A 21380-nucleotide genomic window follows, 5' to 3' on the forward strand; every position below is an offset into this window, starting at 1 on the left:
CAAGAAGTTTTAGTTCCCCAAATGGCTGAGTTTGTTAACTAAAGGTAACCTAACAAAGCATTTCTGGTAAAATTCCTATTAATTTACAATCATTTTGTGTGCTTGTTTTCTGCATGTCTTTTCTTTGTTTACTTTCTTTTAGATACAAACTTCATTTGTGTTTTCTTTTTTTTGATCTTTGCTTGTTTTGCTCATTGGATTTTTTTTGGCTATTTTATCTTTCTTACCGCCCCCCAAGAGGCATTATGCCGGAGAGCCAAGCTTCTTACCCATTTGAAATTTGAGAATTGGCCAAGATCATTTTGGCCTCAAGACCTCTAATTATCCGCTTGACCAGATAAAACTGCATGAGTTCATGCGCCTGAGCTCCAGCCATCCTGAGGGAAACTTCAGAGGGAAGCAGCTACTACATGTTTCCATTAGTCTTTTGCCCCAGTCAGACAACTGATTTGCACATCAGGACCACTAAGGATCTCTAGCAGACTTTCCTCAGGCTCCCTCCTGCCCAGGCACAGTTGTCAACAAGGGTGCCAATAGACAGCAGGGAAAGGAGAGTCTCTTAAATGGTGCTGGGAAACTGGATATCCACAAGCAAAAGAATGAAATTGGACCCCTATCTTATACCATACACAAAAATCAACTCAACCTAGGCGCCGGCCCGGTGGCGCAAGCGGTTAAGTGCGCGCGCTCCGCTGCGGCGGCCCGGGGTTCGCTGGTTCGGATCCCGGGCTCCACCGACGCACTGCTCGGCAAGCCATGCTGTGGCGGCGTCCCATATAAAGTGGAGGAAGATGGGCACAGATGTTAGCCCAGGGCCGTCTTCCTCAGCAAAAAAAGAGGAGGATTGGCGGATGTTAGCACAGGGCTGATCTCCTCACAAAAAAAAAAAAAAAAAAAAAAAAAAATCAACTCAACCTAGATTAAAGACTTAAACATAAAACTCATAGAAGCAAACACAAGGGAAAAACTTCTTGACATTGCAATTTCTTGGATATGGTACCAAAACACAGGCAGCAAACACAAAAACAGACAAGTGGGACATCAAACTAAAACATTTTTGCACGGCAAAAGAATGAAAAGCCAACACATGGAGAGGGAGAAAATATTTGCAAACCACTTATCTGACAATGGATTAGTGTCCAAAAGTACATAAGAAACTCCTACAACTCAGCCAAAAACCCAAATAACGTCATTAAAAATGGGCAAAAGATTTGAATAGACATTTCTCCAAACAAGGCATACAAATGACCACCACGATATGAAAAGGTGCTCAACATCGCTAATCATCAGGGAAATGCAAATCCAAACAACCACAATGAGATATCACCTCATACCTGTTAGGATGACTATTATCAGGGGGAAAAAAAAAGATAAGTGTTGGCAAGCATGTGGAGAAATTAGAACCCTTCTCCACTGTTGATGGGAATGAAAAACTGTTCAGTTGATATGTGGAAGTTCGTCAAAAAATTAAAAATAGAATTACCATATGATTTAGCAATTCCACTTCTGAGGATACGTCCAAAAGAATTGAAATCAGGATCTTAAAGAGATACCTACATTCTCAGGTTCATTGCAGCATTATTCACAACAGTCAAGATAGAAAAACAACCCAAATGTCCATCAACAGCCAAATGGATAATACAAATGTGGTATATATATACAATGGAATATCATTCAACCTTTAAAAAGAAGGAAATCCTACATTTGTGAAAACATTGATGAACCTGGAGGACATTATGCAAAATGAAATAAGCCAATTGCAGAACGAGAAATACTGTAAGATTCCACTTGTATGAGGCATCTAAAGTAGTCAAACTCTTAGAAGTAGAAAGTGGATTGGTGGTTGCTGGGGGGTTAGAGAGAGAGGGAAATGGAGAGTTGTTGTTCAATAGGTCCAAAGTTGCACAAGATGAATAAGTTCCAGAGATCTGCTGTACAACATTGTGCCTATAGTTAACAATAGAGTACTGTGCACTTAAAAATTTAAGACAGTAGGTCTCATGTTAATGTTCTTACCCCCAAAAAAGAAACAAAAGGAAACTTTTGAAGGTGATGGATATGGATATGCTTACTAACTAGATTGTGGTGATAGAATCATGGGTGTTTGTATGTATATGTCCAAACTTTATCAAATTATATACATTAAACATGTGCAGTTGCAAATTATATACATTAAATATGTGCAAATTATGTACATTAGACGTGTGCATGTTATACATTAAACAAGTAATTGATGATGACTAGAAAGTTGTTGCATTTTAATTTCTGATTTTCATACCACTGTCTCCTCCTCCCATTCTTCTCAGTTTCCAGAGGAAAAGAGTAAAAAACATGTTCTTACGTATCAGTGTCAATGAATCTTGTGGTTCTTGTAGGTGACAAACAAGAGGCTCAGCTCTGATACGATTCCTTCCTCTGTCCCTCCTAACTCTCAGAACACTTGGTAGATCCTTGTGGCCTGCCTAATAAACTCCTCAATCCTTAGGCTGAAACTCTTCGATGCTCTTCATAACTGATTTAATTTTACTTGGACAGATTTATCTAAAATTACTTTTCTTTACACCTAGGCATATCATATTCAAATGGCAGACAACCAAAGACAAAGACAAACGCTGAAAGAAGCTAGAAAAAATTTACATAAAGAGGAAAAAGGATAACACTTACAGTGGATTTCTCATCAGAAACCACGCAACATTCTATGAAACTGCTCACCAGTACTCCTGAAAATGTGGACTGCCTTCCTCATGGCCACCACAGACCTGCGGTGTGGCAGATGGTAGGCAGGACTTGAAAATGCCACAGTGCTTTCTTACTATAAAGCAGCTTTCCATTTCTTCAATGAGTCTTCCTTTGTTGTATTGGTTGTTGTATTTGACTAGATTCCAGACTTCTGCGAAAGTTGATTTTGACAGTTTTGCCAGCTCATCACCGCCTTTGTGGAGAAGCAGAACACTGGATTTCTCTACTCCTCCATTTGGTTCCTGTCTAAGAAAATTTGCCTAACCCAAGAAGCCTTCAATGCCTTTGCAGAATGCGTGAATAATTAATAGTTTCTCAAAGTGCGAGTGTGAAGTAAATTGCCACAGTTACTAAAGGTTACACAGTACACAGGGAATAATAAAAACCTCAAAACATGAAAAAAAAGCCCTAGAGGTAAAAGTAGTTCATGTTTTGCTTCAATCAATCTTTTAAACTAAAAAAAAAAAAAGTCCTAGTTCAGTTCTACAGTGACAACATTATTCTATCTTTTGTAATGGATAAGAAAAGTCGCAAGATAAAATTCCAACCTCCTATAGGAAAGAAGACTGCCACAGTTAGTTACGCACGCTCAACGAGACTATCTTTTCAACTGGATCTTTACCATTAATACAATCAACCCTCATCGTCTTCAGATTCCATATTTGTGAAGTTCCCTAATCGCCAAAATGTATTAGTAACCTCAAAATTAGTATTTGCACAGCTATCACAGATACTTGTGGATATATGCATAAAGTGGTGAAAAATTTGTCACCCTATGTAAACATTCCAAGCTGAGGTTGACAAGGTGACACTCTGCTTTCTTGTTCAGTTCTTGTATTATAAACAAGTGTCTTTTGGGGGGGTCTACTTAATGCCATGTTTTTTGCCATTTTGGTGCTTTTTGTTGGAGATTCTGCTGTTTACAATGGCCCCAAGCATGGTGTTGAAGTGCTATTTGGTGTTCCTAAGCACAAGAAGGCTGTGATGGACCTGACAGAGAGATGGTGCACTAGATAAGCTTTGTTCAGGCAGGAGTTATAGTGTTGCTGGCAGTGGGTTCAGTGCTAATGAATCAACAATATGGTACATCCAGGAAAAGGAAGAGGAAATTCACCAATCTGTATGTGACACTGCCCCCAAAAGTGCTAAAGGACCATCTACAGCATGTAACGAAGCTGTGGAAAATATGAAGACGTGGCTAAATTTGTGGATTCATGAGACGATGACTGATTTTAAAACAAGTGTAGTTGGACGACACTATTACGAGGTTGAAAGACAAAGGAATTCGAGGTCACATTATCTAAGGTCAAGAGAATGTTAACTCCTTCCCTATAGGGCTGGCTAGCTCACACGTTTCAAAAGGAGATATGGTGTGAAAAATGTTACACTTGCAGGTGAGGCGGGTTCTGCAGATCAAGAGGCTGCAGAAAATTTTACATAATACCTCCTAAGTGTTGTACAGGAAAAGAGCTATGTGGTAGAGCAGACCAACCTGCTTTACAAGGACGTGGGCAACCATATCCATGTAACACAAATGGCATTTCAGTTAAAAAATGTTGTGACTAGAGGTTTGTAGGAACTTATAACCCTGTATTTCCACTTGGAGCAATAGTTCAGTATTCACTAATTCCGTGTGCATGGTAACTTTACAGAACATAAGTCCTGCAAATAATGAGAATCCACTGTATATATTTTGGTTGTGGCTAAACCTTTGCAATACTTGACAATAAAATGACCTTCTGCCCTTTAATCAGAAGCTTGATTTTCTTCCATGACTAAATCTATTGGATTATCCTTCTGGACGCATGTTTTACGCTAAAGGATTGTATTTACTATTGGATTTTCTTTTGGAAAAATAAATAAATAAATGGTTACACAATCCTTTAGGGCTAAACCATTTGTATTGTAACAAAATATTTCTGGTATCGATCTTAACAATAACAGAGCATTCTTCTGACTTGACGTGTAGTGTAATAGGACAGATATGTACTATTACTGAAACGTTTCAATTAGATTGAAGTAGCACTGTGATGAGGTCTGCCCAAAACAACTAAGAACAGGGTGAAAATATGGAAGGTTCTGAATGTTGTAAACAGAAAGGCAAATTCTGCCACAGCTCAGCTATTCAAAAAGATGACGCTTGAGATTTTTCAGATTCCTATAGAAATGGATGATCAATCATGATTTTTATATGCATGTTTTACTTATTCTGATTTTTTTAAAATAAATGAATAGTTTTGTGTCTTCCAACAAGAAGGGTGGCTGTTATTGATTCCCATGCTTGACCATTCATTTTGCATTATGTACTCAAGACATTCTAATTCTTAAGATTTATAGACCCTTGTCTAAATTAAAGCTATTTATCTAAAATATGTTCTGTCTTCCAGAAAAATTAATCATGTCTCCAAACAGAAATCTCATGTATACAAAGATCCCTTTTTTTCTTCCTCACATCTCCAGCGAGTCAAAGAATTTTCCAAACTGTGAGAAGAAGGAAGAGAAATGTTTAGATCCAAAAACAATTTTAAACTATAGCCCTCCTGCAATTCATATTTTTTCAGCAAAGTTCCTGAATATCAGAAGGAAACAGGGGTGTCTGCGAATATTTCCCTCCATGACAGCATTTGCCTGAATAAAATTCAAAGTCATGAGAGCAGACTTCCTACTCTTCAAGAAATGGTCAAGTTAGAAGTTAAGATGAATATATGTAGGTCAGTCTTAAAATAGAACATCATTGATTTCTGGGGATAATTTCTCAACCAAAAAGGGGGAAAAAAATAACAGAGTTGACGTCAGAAACCATTTTTTTAGCACACTGCGAATAAGTGTTCCTAATCCATAAAGTAGGTCAGAAAAGACACCTTCCCCAAGAACATAGATGTTTGTGGGCAGACGAGAGGACGGCTGGCAGGGAAGAAGCAATGGTAGAAGTTATTTTTCTATCCTTTCATCGTTACTTTTCAGAAATGTGATTTTTATATTCCTTATATAATAGCGACTTTTCTACACCACAGCCTCCTTCAGTGATTTAATATTGTAGCTATAATCTACTTTTGTTAAATGAACACATATACATTGTTCCATTCATGATAACGATCAGTATATTCGACATTTAATAGTATCTAAATATTTAATATCGATTAACAGGAATATCAAGCAAGAGTAACACATTGTAGTTGTATTTGTTAGTGCTTTGCATCACTCAGAGATGCAAAACTACTACGAGTGACCCAATAGATTGGAGGGATGGATTAGACCTTTTGTGATGGTGGGAGCTGAGTAAGCAGCCGGTGTCAGTCTGTTGCATCTGAATCTGACGCAAGGCCTGAGGACAGCAGGGCTAGCAGTTGTTAAGAAAAGATGGACACGGTTTAAGAGAAAGCAAAGACAAAATAGAACCCAGGAGAATGAACTGAAATCCACACCTGTCCTTCTCTGGAACACACATTGGTCTCTAGTCGCCTCCAGGTCTTCAACTTGGATGATGTAGGTGAACTGCAGAAAAGCTGGGGCACTCCATCACGGAACTATACAGGAATCTAGCTCAGGATCTTACAAAACTGAAGGAAGAGATTCACAGGAGCTGTAGGAGCTTCAGGTCCAGGGGCTGCCCCTCACCAGCAGTGTGGGCTAGCATATCAGCAACCACATATATTAACTGCAAAATTGTCTACCGCTCTGTCGACCTGTGTAAGAGCACATGATTGCCGCATGAGTTCCACATCGTAAATTTTGGGCAAATTTCCCAACCCTCACCCAGATTCAAGTAAGGAAGGCAATTCAGTAGTAAATGCATTGGCAGTTTACCTAAATTGACATAATAAAAAGCTAACACAATAGCCGTTTGGTCCAGAATTTTATAACATGCCATGTTTAGCCTAATTTTCCCTATCTTCAGCCAATATTCTCAAGATATTATTCAAGAAATTTTGTTTTTGTATTTCAGAACGAATAAAATGTTTGCAGCTATTAATTATGTAAGAAGGACTCTGATTACTCTTGCTCAGCCACAAAGAGGTAATTCCTTTCTAGACAAAAATTTTAATCGAATACCATGTATTTAAATACATTTGTAAAATTAGAAGCATTTGAATATATAGTGTAGAGATCTCTTTTTCCATTTTAACATTATGTTGTAGTAAATATTTTCCCATAAAAATAAAATTATTTGAAAACATGGCTTAATACTCCCAAGAGTATTTCATAATTTATGTAGCGTTATTTTCTTTCCTAATTCTGGAAATTTAGGGTATTTCCAGTGTTTAAGATGATAATCAACGATGTCATGAACATGTTTGGGCACAAATTTTCATAAGAATGTTCTATTATTTCCTTGAAATATATTTCTAAATGTTGAATTACTGGGTTATATAGTCTTGAAGATATTATTTTTGCCACAGTTGTTAGCAAAGGGTCATGCAGCAAAAGTCGGGTTTTAAAGGGTCTTAAGTATTTCTCTTGATAATATTACCACGTTGCTAAATATTGATTAAATTTGAAGTGTTAGACTACTGTTGACTCATATAAATGTATATTATATTTTTTTAAATTAGATTTAGGCTCCTTAAACTGCCCCTACTTATCACTCATATTTCTTTTCTCTTTTTTTTTTTTTGTGAGGAAGATCAGCCCTGAGCTAACATCCATGCCAATCCTCCTCTTTTTTGCTGAGGAAGACTGGCCCTGGGCTAACATCCGTGCCCATCTTCCTCTACTTTATATGGGACGCCGCCACAGCATGGCTTGACAAGCAGTGCATCAGTGCACACCCGGGGATCTGAACCTGCGAACCCCGGGCTGCCGAAGCAGAGCGCACGCACTTAACTGTTGCACCACCGGGCCAGCCCCTTTAATCATGTAATCCAATATTTTTTAAGCATTTGTGCTACATGTAGTGCAAATACCAAATGCTTGAAAGAAATTCATTGAGTTGACTCATCGCCTGTCCAGTGGTTGCAGTATGATGTTACTGAAACAAATAAGTGCCAATATTAGTCTCAGTAAAACTTGCCTCCGCCTACATGTACATGATGCTCTACACACACATTTGTGAGTCATGTAAGGAGCACAGAAAACTTCACTGACAAGTAGCTTTGCATGATGCTCGAGAGCAGGCCTAGTTATAGCAATGTAAATGTCTTCATTTGCGGGACACAGAAAATTCACAGGACATAGCAGTTCTAACATCCAATCATTTTTTAAATGATTCACTACTAGGCAATGCTAGAAATGATTCTAGCCACAAAGAAGCAGTGTTTCTAAGGCCAGAAAAAAACCCACAAAAACTCTAATAATTAAAGTTGTTCCTTGGTATAGGGATTATCAACAAGCAAAAAGAATACATATGGAGAGGGAATAAGCTGTTGAACTCAGCCTTTGCTTCCTCCCACCTACCTTATGACATAATTACTGAACTGCTGTTAACATAAAATTTCATCATCCATCTCTCCAGAATAAGATCTTACAGGAGGACACTAATATTATCCCAGTGAAGAGCAAGTTTTCCTAAGAAAATCTTGCAAAATATTTTGGAGAATACACCAGACAAAGCTCAACTTAACAAGAATATGTTAATAGAAAACCCCGACATAGGAATATGTGAAAAAGATTCACATATAGAATTAAACTATAAAAGTAATTAAACTTAGGTAAGAGGAAAAGTAAGAATATATTATTGAAAAATAATTATTATAGGAAACAGATATCAGTCTTTATGTTCTCTTTCCTATAATTATGAATTTTAAATAAACAGATAACTCCATTTGAGATCAAGTGAGAGTGATACGTCTATAGCCATATCCATATCCATCTATACCTATACCTATATCTGTACCTACCTCCCTTTCTATATATATCTGAAGAACTAAGGAAACAATGTAAGAAAACAAAAATAATAACATAAAGTAATTAACATCACAAGTGCCATCTGAGAGGAGTACAAAGGAAAGTGCAAAAAATAATAATGAAGTCAATCCTGAGAAGTGTTAAACAAGGGACAAGGAGGTAAATTCACTTACAGAGTAGTTATAAAATTCAGACAATGCGTGTTCGATATTTGAATAAAAAATGTGGAAAAACAGAGTAAATAGGAAGCAGATTAGAAGTTGTAGTAAAACCCTTTCTTAAGCCGAAGAAAGGCCGGAATCTAGACGTCACAGACGCTTGCAGTTTTTAGGGAAGATGAGTTGACACATGGAACAATATTTTTTTTCTTTTTCCTCTTGGTTTGTTTTTGTTTTCTTGAATTTCATTTGTTTTCTTGGTTATCTCAAAAATAAACAATTCCATAAACACTGAAGCAAAAAAAAAAAATTAATAGTAATTAAAGTTATCTACAAAGAGGGATAGAATTAGGCTGTTTACAGAATTATTCTCTAAGAATATTGAATCCTAGCAGATAAATGAACAATAATTATAAAGTTTTATAGCAAACTAAATGGGCCTGCAATTTCTTTAATTATCCATTTTATCTTTTACTTATTAAGACAACTTGAAAGCCATTCTCAGATATGCAAGGGCTCAAATGTCAGCTATAATATTTTTCCTTAAACAGTTATGTAAAATATATTCTAGGCAGTAAATTGAGTTCCATAGAGAAAGTGCCAGAAAAAGTGAGAGATGGACAGTCACTTGGAAAAAATAAATAGATAGTGAGATACTAAGTAACCAAGAGGCAAATGTCATAATATGCATTCTGGAAGACCAGGTCTGCCAAAGAAAAGTAAACTCTGAATACATAAAAGTTAGTGGCTAAGGTCTGTCACAAAAAGAGAAGTGAAAGTCTGTATTCTTCCTAAAAGGGAAACAAAAGGGAATTACCAGGACCCCAGTGCACCCAACTGGCATTCTCCAACCAGTTTCTTGTTTTATTCTGAGCCTCACCTCCAACTCAAAGATAAGCATCTGAGCCTAGCCAATGGCTATGTTTCAAAGAAACTAGGAGATGTGAAAATATTGCTCTAGACAACAAGTAGCCTTATTGCAAAAAGAGGCTACTAAAACAAAGGAAAAATGTGAAAATGATATTACTGCATATAAGACTAGAGGAAAATCTAATGTGGAAGTAAAAGAAATGGCCAAAGCTGAATAATACAAGGAAAAAAAGAGAGGAAGATGTAATAGATGAGGAAAATAGTAGGAGGAAAAAGAAGCTCAAGATAATAACACAAACTCAGTTGGATCCAGTGCATTTATTCCTGTCTATAAAGGATTTAACTCCCTCCTCTTAAAATAAAATGAAACATTGAAATGCAAGGCTGTATAAGATATGTATGTTTAACATATTACTGAATATGTCTTTAAATAACTCTAGCCTGGTGGTATATTAAATAACCACTTATCTTTCTTGGTAAAGTATGAGGGAGTGAAAGTGTGGGGACATTTAAAACACTTCCTGTTGGTGAACACTGAACAGCACAAATTAATTATATCTGAAGCTTATTTTCTTTCATTTTTGGTGGTGTTTGAAGGAACTTATACAATTATTGCTGTTATGCTACCTGAATACCACTCTATGTTTGTAAAAATAAATATAGCTATTATGTTGACATTCTGAATTATTTAAGTAAATATAGTTTTATATAAAAGAACATAATCTGGCTAAGAAATATACCCCAATAAAGAAGCCAGGAATGAAAATGATAGGAGTAAGCATGGAGTCTATGCATAAGGTTCTAACTCAAACTCTCTTTCTCTGTGGCTTTGGGTAATTACTTAAATTCTCTAAGCCACAGGGTATTACTTGTAAAATAGGGCTAATAACAGTAACACCTAAAAAATGCTTAAATTAAATAATTCATACAGGTATTTTAAACATCGCAAATGGCCAAGCAATCAATAAATATATTTATTATTATCATATTTCAGCTATTTGTCTCTAATATAATAACTAGTTTGTCTTTAACAGGCTTGTTTGAAAAATTAAATATTACCATTAAATAATAGAAGAAATAGAAGAGAACATGTGTATATTTTAATTTTTAGTTCAGAGATACTTTGCAAAGCATAAAATTGAAGGAGAAATAACAATGAAAATATTAATATTATCATCATTAACAATATAAATAATTAACATACCAAGCATTATACCTCAGAAAACTTCTTAGCCAAGAATAGTTACAAAATGTAATTAAATAGAACAGCAACATACACATACACAAATTCAAATATTCTGATAGCCACTGCTTCAACAAATATCTTCAGTGAATGTGTCGGGGCAGCATCATAAATATTAATGCATAAAGTAGAAGTTCATCCAACATCTTGGAGGAAAATGAGTTACTTCTCTCCAAGGGCAGTATAAGTGCATATCATCAATTCTGCAAACCACACTATTTGCCTTAAAGATCTAAAGAACTCATATTTCTTGAAAGATTTACAGTGTTATTTACTTAAAATATTCATTTAAATTCTAGCCACTGTAGAGTCTGTGATATTTGGATGAAGAAATAAAAATAAATATTACTTTTTTCTTCTTCTGAAAGATTAAATATGCTTTTTCATTAAATGAATTCTTCCAAAATTCATGCAAATTGAAATGTGGAAAAGGTGTCAAACTATGATATAAAAATACACAGCTTGCATAACCAGGAATTATACAGCCTCCCACTGATTTCTCACCCTGCTGCCCAATTAACCTTATTTCCACCCAGTTCTAGCTTTTGCTCATCACCCCAAACATCCATTTTAATCTATTCAAGAGGCAGCTTTGGTTTAATAGAAAAAAACAGGTAATTTGAAATCATGTATATGTTACTTTTAATAGTATTTCTTTCTCATAAAAGTTTTGTGAACCTGAGAAAGTCATTTACTGCAAGCTTGAGTTTCCTCACTATTTTTCTCATACCTAATTCTTTAGATTGCACAGTATAATCATTAAAGGCACAGCCTCTGGGATTAGTCTGCCACTAACAGCTGTCCAAATTTAGAGAGTTAAACTCTGAACCTCAGAGTAAAATCTAGAAATGGAAAATAAGGATAGTCTTTATTTCATGTGATTTTCTGTAGATTAAATGAAATAATGCATTTAATGCTCTTAACTGAGTTCCTAGCTCCCTTGAACAACCTATAAACATTAGTTGTTATTGTGAGGTTTTTATGTTCGATTAATGAAATGATTTTAATTTTATTTCCCACTTTTCTCTCATTTATCCCACAACATGTGGAAGAGATTATCCCCATTACAGTTTTCCATGTTAACTTCATTTTATTTCAATCCTATCACTTACTCCCTATTCCAGAATCTTGTGCTTCTAGTTCAATTTATTATTTTTTATTATTATTATTTTTTGTGAGGAAGATCAGCCCTGTGCTAACATCTGCCAATCCTCCTCTCTTTTTTCTGAGGAAGACCGGCCCTGAGCTAACATCCGTGCCCATCTTCCTCCACTTTATATGGGATGCCGCCACAGCATGGCCTGCAGAGCAGTGTGTCGGTGCGCGCCCAGGATCCGAACCAGCAAACCCCGGGCTGCCGCAGCAGAGCGCGTGCACTTAACCTCTTGCGCCACCCGGCCAGCCCCTCGTTCACTTTAAATCTCCAGCACCCAGTACCAACCTCAACCTCACACATGGTGGGCACTAATCACATATTAATTGTAATTGCTCCATTATCCTATCTGGAACTTTTGAGTAGCTCTGCTTACATATGTCAGCTGTTATTACTCTGGTATTTCTGCTTTTAACTTTGTTGAGGTTTGATATATCTTCAAAATTTGTTAATTCGCCACCATCTCTAGAGAACTCTACAAAAAAGATGATAAATACATTTTGATGACTAACTGGTTAGCAAATGAATATTTATTTTTAATAATTCCTAGGAGTAGTTGAGAAAGATCCTATTTGCCTTTAAATAAGCATTTTGGATTTTTACTTTTCAAATAAATTTATTTCCTGGGAGTCATTTCATATATCAAAATGCTGAAAGAACCAGATTATTCATCTAAAATAAATGTAGTAATTTGTTAGGTTAATAAGTTATCTGAGATATAAGTTTTTGAGTAATGGGATAATTATTTAAAGAAAAGTAGAAGCATTAGAAATTCTCTTTAGGATTTAGTTTGGTGATTTGATCCAGATTTGATCCTTGCCTATACGCAGATGAAGGCTAAGAAACTAGGTAACTTGCTATCCAACAGGATGCACTGATGGTTGTTTATAGCTTTTTTCTCTCATTATTTCCCATGAAAATGCTTTTTGTTAAAACTATCCCTTATTATTCCCTTCATTATTATTCCCTTCTACTTCATTATCCTTGCTTATGCCCACTTATGTCCTCACAGGGAGTCAGATGGGAAGTACCAACAATCTATGCAAGGTAGAAAGGACCTCTAGAGAAAAGTTATCAAAATGAAACGCCACAATAATTTGCCTTTGAATTCTAAAATTAAAAATCTATTTATCTTCTCAGGCCTACTCCCAGGATATTTGGATGCAGCTATGTTGAGTAGGGGAGGAGAAAACTAGCAGAACAATTTGTGAGCATATACTTTTTCATTAAAATGACACATCTTAGAAGAATGTCTCCATGTTCTGAAAAATTGATTAGACTTCCTAGGATTTTGATTAGGAAATTTTGACACTATGTATTAACCTTAAGAAGTTATATTTTCTGCAATAACTGGCTGGAAATACTTGTTGTACCATTATAATTTAGAAATATACTATTTAAATACAATACTTTCTTAAAAATGTAAACATATTTCCTGAAAACTGACATACCTTCAAAAGCCTGTTGTAGGGACGCTATCTACCGTTTATTTCCAATTCATAACTACTCTTCTTTAAAACTCAACTTGTACACTCTAAGGGAAATAGAGAGCCACAGGGTTTGCTAGGAGAAAGAGAGCCTAACCCTGGAGTCTGGAATGATGGAAAGAAGAAAGAAAACTGGTCCAAAACCAGCTAGGCCACTGTAGAATCCGGGGGGGGGAAATGGCTAGAACTTAATATAATTCAGTACAAATAGGAGAGAGATGTTGATGGTTATAAACTAGAGATGTTTAGAAACAGAGCCTATAATATTTAGTCACCCTCAGTACCTAATAGGGTGGAAAAAGAGGCCCAACTCCACCGAGTCACCCACAAAATGCATTGTGATGACGCCAGTCTAAGGAAGGGACTGCCATTTCCATGAGCTACCCAAGATGCCAGAGGCCGAAGGCAACAGGGGGAAACTAGGCAGAATCTGGGATCCTAAGTGTCAGGGGAGCAGGGAGCTGAGGAGGCAGGGAGGTGGGAGGTGACAGGAGGCCAGTACCTGGAGCTCAGGCTCCAAGTCCCAGGCACATACTCCACTGTCTAATTGGACTTCACTTGTGACACAAACTCAAAGAGAAAATCACTAAGAATTACATTCAAGAATAACATTTCAAGACAGCAATTGCAGAGCATTAAATGCCAAGTGTGGGGGCCCTTCTGAGTTTGGGGCTCTGTGCAGTTGCACTGGACACATCAACATAAAGCCTGGTGCTGAGCAGTGTTCTAGGCACAGGAAGTATAGTATTAATAAAAATGAAGACAAGAAAACCTCACTAACACAAATTTTATATTCTAGTCATGCGGCAGACCTTAAACAAAATCAATACATTGTATAACAAGTTAGAAGATGGAATGTTCCATGAGGAAAAAGAAATCAAGGAAGGAAGGATATGGAGTGATGGGTGTAGCAATTTTAAATACCTTGGTCAAGGAGAAGGTCTCATTGAGCAGTTGACAATTGTGCAAAACTTGAAGGCTGTGAGGGAGGTGAGACTGGATATCTTGAAGAAGAATGTTCCAGGTAAAGGGAAGAACAAATCCACAGCTGGAACATGCATGAACTGTGAGAAAAAGAAAGAGACTAGTGCACTGGAGGAGAATGAATAAAGTGAAAAGTAAGAGGATAGTAATTGAAGATGAGACCCAGATTTTAAAGAAGTCCAAACTGTAGGGACCTGTAGACCATTGAAAGGACTTTAGCTTTTACTTTGAATGAGCAAATGACTTACTGGAGGGTTTTTAAAAGAATGAAATAATTTCTTTACCTTCTAAAGAAATCTCTCTGGCTGCTTTATTGAGAATAGACTATAGTGATGCAAGAGTAAAAGCAGACAGACAGGAGGAAGTTTTTGCAATGATACTAGTAGGAAGGTGACTGCTGGGGGTCCAGCCATTATACTCACATTCCAAGCAGCAATAATTAAGAAGTGGGAGAAGGTCATGGCCATCTAACTTTTGAGTGAATTTTATCACAAGACAGTAGCATTAGAAGAGGCAGAGTAAGAAATCATGATGAGACGATTAGAAGCAATGAAATGTTTCACCAAACCTTGGAGACACAAGAATGGTCTGCTTAGTTTCTATAACCTTTGGGGTATGGACTGCACCACTGGTACAATGACCAATCAGGGCATAAACTTGGAGATATCCAGGCAGCTGATATCATTCCATACTTCCATGTCCTTCAAGAAGGGTTTTCCCATTTTTTTTTCAAAGCAAGAACTAAAAACTTTGTATTTAGTCACATATGTGTGACTCAGATGGGGAATTAAAGAAAGCTGGACTTCTTAATGAAATGCAGTTCTCAGAACAGGGCCTGCAAATGCACTCTTAACAAATGTCCTTTTGTATAGTGACAGCTGCCACGTTGTCAAAAGCAGAAAGTCATTCATCAATATTCCTGTCTAGAAATTAGTCACGATCTGATAATCCTGCTCCCTTATAAGAAAAAGTTTTCTTGCCCGTCTCCTATATTTACATCCGTGCTTTTAAAATCAGTTAAAAATTGTAGGAAGTATTTTACAATAAATCTAAACATAGACTTGGTAGCTGCACCAACATCTAACAAGTAGATAGCCATGTGGGATTGTCAAGCTCTTGTCTGTACCCACCTAAGTCTATCGGTAAAGTATATGTTGAACTTTACGGAAATTCCTTTGGTCTTTCTGGGAGTCTCACAGAAGAGAGGAGACGAATATCCTAATTTTACTGGACATCTATCCTCTATTAGCCTCATTAACAGCCTCCATCAATAAGGTCTTACTATCTCCTAAAGTAACACTATAGGCAAGTTTAATTAAACATATTCTCCCATACTGCAGCTATTTCCCAGACTGCCCTACTACTAATGAACCCCTAAACTTACACCTGAAAATCCAAACCCCCAAAATTAACAAGGAGGACTTCCTAATGTATAGAAACAACTTTTATAAACTGATTCAGAGCATGGAGTAGACTGACCAAGTTTGAATAATTGCGACCTCACGTTCCAGCTTTGCCACCTTGAGAAAAACTTAATTGTTTATTCATTGAAGGAAGCATGTTAAAATTACATTTAGCTTTTTTTCCTGAATACAATGGCAAAGCATGATCTTTCTTGAAAAAACGTAAAGAATTCTATAAAGAAGAAAAATTTTTTACTTGTCCCTTTAACTCATAGATAAACATTGTTAACAATTGGGGTCTTTCCAGTCTTTTTTTTTTTTTAATCTACCCTCGGTGATAGGAATTTTCTTTTCCTAGCGTTCTCTAGCAATTAAATTCAGGCCTCTGTATCTGAAATTTCATTGGCTCCCTCATGACACGTGGGACTTAATATCTTGTCTTCAGAAAAAGCTTTGAACTATGTGTTCCCTCAGACATTCATTTATGGCTCTGGAAGTGAATTGTAGTTTGGAAAAATAATCTGTAAGCCTAAAGGATGAATTCCTATTTCTGAAAAAGAGACAGGAGCTCAAAGCTCCGTGACAAATTAAAGCAATGATTTTTTTACTGTGGTTTCCGTGGTTTCTTGTCCTTTAAATTAGCATCTCTAGGGAAGATCTACCTTCAGCCACTATGGCTGTGGCTTATGCAATTACAACCTTAAAACTGTGACAGAAACTAATTAACCCCAATTATTATTCAGTATTTAATATAATAAAATATAAATAAAGGCTGTGTTAAAGACAAAAATAATCTCAGGCTAAGCAGGTAGTTTGAAACATCTCAACTGCTATCTATTGGCTACCAGAACACACTCTAAAGAGTTGTGGTCTTATAGTGATGGGGAAAGTTCTAAATCTATTTTAAATAAGAACCTCTAGGAGATTCTGATGCAACTAGTACATAGAACCACTTTGGGAAGCCACTGGTTTAACCTAACTAGATTTGCTTTATAGTTCTTCCTATATTTTCATATTCTTTCACAATGCAGCGAATTGTCTGAGCCAAAATTTTAGATGTTGCTTGTTACATTAATGGCAGTAGGATCCTATTTCATACGGAGAAATGTAGAGTCATGTGCCACATAACGACGTTTCAGTCAACGACGGACCTCGTATACAACAGTGGTCCCATAAAATTAGTACCACAGAGCCTAGGTGTGTAGTAGGCTATGCCATCTAGGTTTATATAAGTACACTCTATGATGTTCACACAATGACAAAATCGCCTAAGGACACATTTCTCAGAACGTGTCCCCATTGTTAAGCAACGCATGAATGTATAGCAAATGTAAGGAAGGATCCAGAACTGGGGCAGTGATTCTCAAACTTTTTCATAGAGAAGCAAGCATTTTAAAAGTGCATATTCTGGGCTCTATTTCCAGACATTCGCTTGGTAATTTGCAACTTTAATAAATATACAGGGAATCCTTATGTAATATTTCTTCAAGAAACACTGGATTAGAGAATACTCAGTTTGCTTTGGGTGATTAATGTAAGACTGTTAGGAAGTGCCCCATATATCATTAATATTTAGCTCAGAGTTATGTGAAAAATAACAGTTAAGTAATAACAATGCACTTTGGTTTTTACAATATCTATTGTATTGCCATGTCAATTCAACGCATCTTTGCAATGTAATTATACATAGATAGATGGATGCATTTAGTAATATTGATGTGTGTACGTGTGTGGGGGGAGGAGAGGGAGAGAGACAGAAAGAATTAAATTGCCTGTATTAACTAAAGAGCAGGATTTGTTTCTGTTTTATAAAATTAGACTACAATAGAATATTTTCTTAAAAGATTTTTGCAAGTTTGTTTGACTTCATTCATCTCTGCACTCAATCACATCAGAAAGAAGAGTCCTTGAGAAGACTTTTAACTTTGTAAACTGATCCTTAGAGGCGATCCTCGGAAAAAATAACTCTTGGATTGATTTTCCCATCATGCTTTGAAATAGCATTAATACAGATTACCAAAGAAAGGTAGCATAAAAATGGTAAAAGAGAACAGGCATGATTAAAAAAAAAAAAAAAGCCCTGATGATATTAAATAAATCATTTTGTCATAGTGCAAAATAATTTGAAGTCACTGAAAAAGCTAGAGTCCTACTCTGCGTCACTTTGTCTGGTGTGCAATAGTCAAATAAAAGAAAATCATTTTGCCTAATATCATAATTATTACATACATATTTAAATTTGTAGATACGTTTCAATATTTTCTGGCATTTTGCAATTTTTCTTAATTAAAAAATGGCTTGTTATTTTTAATTTGGTGGATTACGTTTGGTCTCTTGCCTTCAGACAGTAATTACGTAAGTGACCGAGGCAGGACCAGGGTCAGCTAAGAGCACATTAAACATGTATTGTTGCATCTCCATCTTCTCCTCTCCTCGAGAGACAGTGTTCACTGCTGCCTTGCTCCCACATCTCTGTACAAAGCTGTGTTAGGAAATAGCGGAGAATGCTGAGTGCTCCAAATGACAAAGGCATGACAGCCTTAAAATGTTATCGTGCAAGAACTCTTTACATCTTCTTAGTTAATACATATATTTAGAATTATAAATGAAGCTATTATAGTTTAATATATTAAGTAAAACTATAAGACATTTTTACGAAAACCATTCACCCTTTCTCACTATTTATTTCTCTTCCTCAGAGGCCACTCCTTTCACCTCTTTCGGCTGATAATTTGGTATTAACTATACGTTTCTAAATAACATATTTATACTGTTGTTTCTTGATTTTCAGTTTTTAAAAATATCCAATATATGGGCCGGTGGTGCAAGCGGTTAGGTGTGCGCGCTCTGCTGCGGCGGCCCGGGGTTCGCTGGTCGGGATCCCAGCGTGCACCGATGCACCGCTTGGCAAGCCATGCTGTGGCGGCGTCCCATATAAAGTGGAGGAAGATGGGCATGGATGTTAGCCCAGGGCCAGTCTTCCTCAGCAAAAAGAGGAGGATTGGCAGATGTTAGCTCAGGACCGATCTTCCTCACAAAAAATATGTATATATATCCAATATGGATTTAGCAGGTCTTTTACCTGGAAACTCCAAAACACACTTCCCATCCTCCAACTCCCCAACAGAGTTATACAATAATGTTTGTTAAAATCAAAGTCATTATTACATTGTAAATAAAATGCATTGCTGAAGCACATTATGATTTCATTTTCTTTTGTGTAAACTTTTAGTTTTCCTTGAAGTAATAGTTATATTTGTTTTGTTTGCTCTGTTCTTTGTATCTTAATGTATCCAGTAACTGACTCCCAACCTACTCTTCATAATTATTAATTTCCTCTTAAAAATATTAAAAAACTTCACATATATTATTTGATGTGTTACCTTCTGGAAAATATTCCTCCTGGTGTCCTCAATCCTTCTGCTCAAATTTGAGCTGATGGTTCTCCAAACTCAGTGCAAAGTTGTCATCTTGGGCTCTTCAGTTTTCACTTTTTTGGGAGATTCTTTCTTAGCTACAGCGCTAACCCTCTTTTTCTTAAAATATATGTCATTCTTTTAACTCATTATCTCATTTTGGTAGAGTGCCTCTTTTCAGTAGTGTCCTCGGAAAAGGTGCAAGAGAGGAAAGTTTTAGATATCTTGCAGGTCTCAAAAATGTCCTCAATCTACTCTTATAACTCTACTTTCTTGGTGAAGTAGAGAATTCTAGATTCAAAACAATTTTCTTCCAGTATTTCAGTATTTTAAAGTAATTTATCCACTGTCTACTAGATTCTGGTACAGCTTTTGGAGACACTCAATACCATTTTGATTCCAAATATTTGTAATATGACCTATTCTTTCCCTCCCTCCCTCCCTCTCTCTCTTTCTCCTTCTCTCTCTCTCTCTCATCAATGTTTTAGAATTTTCTCATTGCTCAAATTCGTTTAGATATGCTTTTTTAACACATTTTCTAGACACTCACTGGACGCATTCAATCTGGAAATGCATGTTATCCATTTCTTCAAAATTTTTAAAAATTATTTGTGTGTTAATTTTTTCCCTTCCATTTTCTCCCTTCTCTTTCTCTGGAATTTCTATCACTCAAATGCTGAACTATCTATATTTAATCCCTAAAATCACTATTTTTTCAGTTCTACTTTCCTCTGCATGGCCTTTTTTCCTACTCTTTAAGAGGGCATCTCAATTTTATTTCCAATTCTTTTATTTTTAATTTGTGCCATCGTATTTTAAATATCCAATGTCTTTTCCTTATCTCCTAAATTTTTATCATCTTCTTTCTTATGTCATATGAATTATGTCTTATGAAGAAATAAATCCTTCATTCTCCTAATTAGGGATTTTAAGCCTGACAGTTATGGGTAACTGTGGAAATGGATTAGTGAATCTCACAGTCCAGTGCACTGAATTTCACTTAATACCTCTTTTGTCATCTGTGACTGATATCCCAGAGTCCAGATTCCTTCTAGTTTAACTGCTGACAGAGTGAACTTTCTTCTGCTGGCACGGAGCAAGGGTAGTTACCAGCTGTTCTAGATGTGAAAAGAGATCAGGTAAAAAATAGCATCTTATACAATTTTTTAAAAAATCCTCTCCACCTGGACCTCCATTTATGGAGATCCCTGCTGCCCCCTCTATCTGAGCCTCTCTGTGGTTGGGTGGTGAATCACCTCTCTTCTGCATTTCCCTAAACCCTTGTTTAGAGTTCATATCCCCCTGGTCTTTTAAATCACTGAACACTCATCTCTGATTTCCCACTTCCACAGATATGTTGTGATCATACCCTCTCCTATTCTCTTGGTCCATCTATTCTTTTACTGTAGTAATTTTAGTGAGTATTGGGAGACAGCAAAGGTAAAAGCAAGAATTCAATCCTCTGTGCTCAGTGGCATGCTCTGGCATTTAAATCTCTCTATTTGGGGATTTCAGATATAATTTAGCTGATAAAGGAACTATTCTGTATTTCTTAAAACCACAGTAAACATGTGGATGCCTATTTTCTTGTGTTAATTATGAATAAAGCCACACGCATTTGATTTCCATTTGAATAATATTTATATATCTAGTGTGGCTCTTTGATGAATTTATATAAATTTTGTACATGCCTATCTTCTGTTATATTAATATTTTTTCTAATTTGTTGAAAATTTATTTTCAATTATATTGTCTAGTAAATGCTTTTAGTATTAGGGTTACAGAGACAAAATATTTGTCCATCACTTCCTATAATTATATCTTCTAGTAATCATATTAGCAGACTCGGGGAAATTAGTAGATATATCAGAAGCAAAATATCATTATATAACTATGAAGTATTTAAATTTAAGTCTACACAAAATTACACAAAACTAAATAAACACTGCAATTATGGAAAGAAGGAACAGCTGGTTTTGTAGCCTTTCCCTCCAGTCTGAGGGGCTCCAAGAATTTGACTCTTAGTCAATTCCTCTTACGCCAAATATGGGTCATGTAAATCTATCATCGCTATCAGTAAAAA

General features: G+C 36.2%; 1 long non-coding RNA gene across 1 annotated transcript; it reads right to left on the bottom strand.

The window, feature by feature from the left end:
* Positions 1–5838: 5838 nt before the first annotated feature.
* LOC147914456 (uncharacterized) lies at positions 5839–20407 on the bottom strand. The gene is made up of 3 exons (XR_015555330.1): positions 20305–20407; positions 19265–19485; positions 5839–6425 (listed from the first exon to the last, which is right to left on the bottom strand). It is a non-coding gene; the product is annotated as an uncharacterized LOC147914456 (long non-coding RNA).
* Positions 20408–21380: the final 973 nt, after the last annotated feature.

Source organism: Ceratotherium simum, chromosome 20, assembly GCF_057802395.1.
Source record: "Ceratotherium simum simum isolate JZ-2026a chromosome 20, ASM5780239v1, whole genome shotgun sequence".
NCBI classification, from domain to species: Eukaryota; Metazoa; Chordata; class Mammalia; order Perissodactyla; family Rhinocerotidae; genus Ceratotherium; species Ceratotherium simum.